The sequence below is a fragment of the Pyxicephalus adspersus genome, chromosome Z, assembly GCF_032062135.1.
Source record: "Pyxicephalus adspersus chromosome Z, UCB_Pads_2.0, whole genome shotgun sequence".
NCBI lineage: Eukaryota > Metazoa > Chordata > Amphibia > Anura > Pyxicephalidae > Pyxicephalus > Pyxicephalus adspersus.
This window is the reverse complement of record NC_092871.1, coordinates 27,380,113-27,385,889: the sequence shown is the minus strand read 5'-3', so window position 1 is coordinate 27,385,889 and position 5,777 is coordinate 27,380,113.

Sequence of the window (5,777 nt, the reverse complement as noted above, 5' to 3'; positions counted from 1 at the left end):
TTCCGACTTACATACAAATTCAACTTAAGAACAAACCTACAGTCCCTATCTCGTAAGTAACCTGGGGACTACCTATATAGCATGGGCAGGTGCCAAATGCCTATGTTATCAACAGCAAATATCCACTTTCAAACCATTTCAGTTAGTTTCTTCTTCTTAACTCAGCATAAAAATGCAATTTTTTTTTCTAGTTACTGAGAAATATATTCAGTGGTTGGCAGCGACATTATTTGCAACAAGCTGCAATCAATGCACTGCTAATGATTGTTTGCAAGTGGTTAAATCTCCCACTAGTAAGACAATGAAATTGCTTATATACCCCTAATTTTAGTTGACACTAATTTTGTTTTCAGTTTAGTGTTTCATTTTTCCGTAATATGTACCATATACGGTGGCTCAGAGGTAGCACTCCTGCCTTTGCAGTGCTAGGTCCCAGGTTCCAAATTATTTCCATATCTGCTTTTGTATGTTCTGAATCTCAACTAGTGTGTGGAAACCACATTCTATATTGATCCATTAGGGTTTTATTATATGGGGTCATTAAAAAAGAGGACAGTTGGTTAATTTTCAATATGATTTTGGACACTAGCTAGCAGTAAAATTATTAAGAAGATGATTCTACGGTTTACTTTATTCTGTTTGTCTTTATATACCACGGGGCATGGCTGTCAAACTCAAATACACAGTGGGCCAAAATTAAAAACTTAGACAAAGTCGCGGGCCAAACCTGAAACTGAAATAGCACCGATACTACAATTCCCTGCGTCAAGAAAACAGTCCCATGGGGAGAATGTGTTATGAGTGTTATGAGTGGGTTGGAACTCCCTCTTCACTGAAATAGCACCGCTACTACAGTTCCCTGCGTCTATAAAACGGTCCAATGCGGGGCCACGCATAGGCAGAGAGGCCGCTGGTCTAAAGACGCAAATGATGCTGCTACTACAATTCCCGGCATTACTTGCGTCTGTAAAACATTCCAATGCGGGGCCATGCATAGGTAAAGAGGCCGCTGGTCTATAGATTTGATTGATGCCGGGAATTGTAGTAGCAGGGCTATTTCAATGCAGCGGTGGGCCAGCTGCAATTCATATTTAGGTTTCGTTTGTGGGCCAAAAAAAAGGACGCTGCAAGACAGATTTGGCCCACGGGAGAGACATCGGCCAGAAGAGATCATGCTTCAGGAGATTGTTAAAGCTCTGAACATGCTACAGAAGCCAATAAAAGTTTCCGCACAGGCTCCATGAGACTTCCAGAGTCCATAGATATACTACAGTAAACAATGACTTCCAGGGGTTCTGGGCATGCTACAGGAAATAAGTATAATTTTGGATAACCTTGGATGTGTTCCTGGACTTGTGACATTAATAACGTAACCTTAATTGCAATGCAACCTGTTATATATTATACATCGGTTAAGCATGACTTGCTAGTAGATTGTAAGCTCTTCAGACCAGGGTCTTCTCCTCCTCCTGTGTCACTGTCTGTATCTGTCTGTCATTTGCAACCCCTATTTAATGTACAGCGCTGTGTAAAATGTTGGCGATATATAAATCCAGACTTTATTTACCTGCTTCTTCAGCCAGGCAGGTTCTTTACTGCAGAATGCATAGGTAATTCCCCCTTTTGCAATAAATCCTAATAGCAATTTTAAATACCCTAATCTGTCTACATTCCGGCATGGCACCGCCATCTTAGTTCTTCTTCTCCCCTGTTTTGGCCTTTGGCCATCTTGATTACCTGGGCCAGGATGATGTAAATCTCACACATGCATATGCACAAGCCCTTGGAGTGAATGAATTTCTTGCATTCTTGGCATTTTTTTTTTTTGAAAGAATATAGGAAGGTAAGTATGTTTTATTGCAGAAGGGGCATCATCTGTCTCTTCTACAATAATGAACCTACTAGATCACTTTTTTTTTTAGAACTCCAATTCTGCTTTAATCTTGACCCACCACAACCAGCACATATTTGGCCAGTCACTGGTCTGCTGGCCAATATAGGGTTAAATATTACATACAGTAGATGTGTGTAATGTTGAGTCGCATTATGTAAATTAAGACTTTAATTAAAGTATAACTAATGCAGACAGTTATCACTAAATTCATTTGTTAAAACATGAGGAAGTATGTTGTATCATTGTGGTTATCTATCCTTACACCAACCAGGTGCTTGGTACCCAGCGGGGAGAGGTAAGCCTCAGAGATGGTGCTGTACCTAGCCTGATTGGTGGGTTTTGTGTGACAAACATCTTAGAAACAGTCAGATAACCTTTTACATTTGTAAGTGCATTATTTTTATTAATTTATTACATTTTATAGAATTATGCTATGCATTGTATCTTGTATGTACATTGTTCTATCACCTAATTTGGAAGGTCAGTTCCTGTTTGATGTAGGTTTCCCACCCAAAACTACACCTCTTAAGAGCCTTTCTCTACACACAATATTTAGGCAAGCTCTTGGAAGTAAAATTAGCAGCATTACCTTGGAAAAATTGGAAAATGATCAATGAATGCTTGTAGAGTTGGGCAGAAAGAGGCAGCGATAGGCAACATTGTAACAGGGAATTAGAAGCACATTTCTGGCAAATCAATATCTATTCTTCCTACACACAACATTTTTTAACAAGGTAAAACCAGTCTGAGCTGCTGTGTTGTTTTACACGGTCCATAAAGTGAACCTTTTATATAAAAATAACGAATCTCAATTAGCCACTGTAGCCCAGTTACCAAGTTTTAATCAAGTGGGCCACAAGTTAAGGTTCAATTATTTTGTAATTAGTGTTTTTGTATTTTTGAGTGATTAAAAGTACACCCTACAACTGAACAGTCTTGCAGAAAAGAAGATCTTGTCAATGTGCCACTGCTCCCTTGTTCATAAGCTGCAAAGTTTTCTTAAATGGTGGCCCAGCATAAGCAACAAACTGTCTCACTCAGGTCCCTGACTTACTAGAGAAAGATATAAATGATATGCAAAACTCACATTCAATATAGGTTTTGTTCTGTGGAGCTCTACTCTCTATTCTGGGATCACACTGCTCCCTTGCTTCCGGATTAAATAGCACACCTGTGCTTCACCTTCACAGGTGAAAACGCAGACATAAGTCTGATGGAACAAAGGAACCATCCCACTCTTTCCCCAAGAATCTAACAATCCAGTTTTGCATAAATCAAACATAAACGTTAGACAACACATACATCTCCTTAAAACATAATATACCTTTGCCTGGGTGGTACTTACACTCCATCCAGCACTTCCCCCACAAGGTTTTGACTCTACCACAATTTCAATGTATATTTGTATATGTGTGTGTATATATATATATATATATATATATATATATATATATATATATTGTGCTTGAACTGACTTCAAACTACATCTGCTAAGTAGGAAGTAGAAAGTAAAATGCAAATACATTAGCAAGCTTTTTTTTATAACTGAATAAAACATACATTTCAGTGTCCTTTATAAAACTAAAAAAAACTTTTTGATGGGTGACATGTTAAGACTCTAGGTTTCACAATTTCTCCTGTGACGAGGCAGGTGTTAACCACCGTACTATAAAATGCTGAACTGTAAGTTATATTGTGTGAGTCAGGTCTGGAAACCCACCGTCATCTGGCTTCTGCCTTTGTAGAGAGGTATCAAGAAACTTATCTAGGTTATATGAAGGAAATTGCAAATATCTAAGCTTTTCTAGAACATTGTAGCATTATGAGTTAATATATGATAAAGAGAGATCATTTTATCAACAATTATCAAGAAGAAAATCTAGCACTACTTACAAGTGTAACCAGTATGTATTGCATATGGCTTGCCACAGGATTTCTACTAGTTCATTATTCCCAGATGATAGGGTAGGCTAGAGATCTTCCAGGAGTAAAATATAAGTATGTACATATGTATGGTTGCAACATCATCGCTTTTATTCTTCATATACCTGGAAAATGCATCAGAGGTTCTGCATTTATCTCTATAACTAATTATAATATTATCCAGTATTTATATAAAGCTGCCATAGTATGGAGCGCTTCACAATGTCTATATTCTCGTCACTAGCTGTCCCTCCAAGAGGCTCACAATCTAAAGTCCCACCTTAATTATATGTCAATACCACATTCTAAGGTCAGTTTTGGGGAAGCCAATTTACCTATCCACATGTTTTTGGAATTCAAAGGTCATTGGATAAGTAAGTGGATATTTGTTCTAATTTCCTCTTGGTGGCTCTCATACAAACCTGAATTTTTTACACTCCATCCACCCTTTGCCATGGTGGCTTCATTTTGAGAGAGGCCATATTTAACATCTATGGATTTGTGAATCACTCAACTTTTTTAATAGAACTTCACACAAGAACATTAATTACTGTGGGTATTCAGTCTGCCCTGTAAATGTCAATCCTTTACCAGACATAATTCCCCAATTTATCTCCATAGTCTTCACCTTAGACATGCCCCTGCTCAGTCTCGGAAGGCTAGTTGTGCAGTCCCAGCACACAGTTGCCCCCAGGATTTCAGTACAAAAATATTCGCCTCTGGGGGAACAAAGCTTGGTAAATCACTTGATAGCCCAAGAGGCAGGCACATCCACAATGACAATGAGGGCTTTAACATAAGTCAAAAATGTTAACAGATACCTAAACTTAGAAATTTCACTTTACATAAAAGGGTAAAAGGAAGAGGAGTGTATCCCAGAGGAGAGTGCTTAAATTACTACTGTAGTAGTTGGCAAGCCAGTTAGGTAAATTAAGTAGAGAAGAAAGACAAGCAGTTTTTTATGGCAAACTTGTTTTGTTAAAAAATATATAAAATCCTTTATTCTAGACAATATGAGAAAGAAAAATGATATACAAAACATACATGCAATGCAAGATGACACTTATCTCCCCACTGGGGATGGTCAAAGTTGTACAAAGGGTATAGGTATTGGACTTCTTACATATTGTTGAAGACCAATTCGTACAGACCTCACAATGCTGGTCAATTATTCAATGCAAAGATATAGTCTAATTTCCGACGCCTTTTGCCCAAATGGGCTTCCTCAGGGGATTGGGAGACCTTAGAAATTAGAAATTAAAAAATTATATAAACAAGCTGTTTGAGAATAACATCTGTTAATTCAGTAATTAGTCATATATAATGGCTATAGGAGGAGACAAAGTGTTTCCTATAAATCCAGGGTAGGCATACCAATTAAGGTGCTAACAAGATAGTTTGGATGCTCTATCAATAAAGAAAAATATATAAAGAGAGTGCAAAAAAATAGTACATAATAAATTAAAGTAAAATAAAAGTTAGGGTTATGTCTTATAAAATCTTACTTGAATGCAGATAATTGTGGGTGTGGGTTTGTTGGCGTGACTGTCGCTTGCTAATACTTAATATGTCTTAAGTTTTTTCTTGGATTTTCAAAATTTTTGGTACCATGACTTATCTGGAGGTTATCCAAGAAGAGAAAAGGACACTTTAATTGTAGAAAGCCCTTTTATTTAAAGCAAATATTTTGTTTGTGTTTTTTTTAAGTGATTTTGTCAAATGCTATTGCTGTCTTTTTGTCCCGCTACTGCACTGAGCATAAATTACAATTAAAGAGGAACTAAACTGTAAATCGCCTAGGCCAGGGGTCGGCAACCTGCGGCTGGCGAGCCACATGCGGCTCTTTGGATGTGAAGCTGCGGCTCTTTAGTTCAGTCTGTCGGAAGCTATTCTATCTCTCAGCCTGGCTTTTCACCAAACCCCTCCCCCCTGTGACACGCGTCCTCACTGTTTTCAGTCC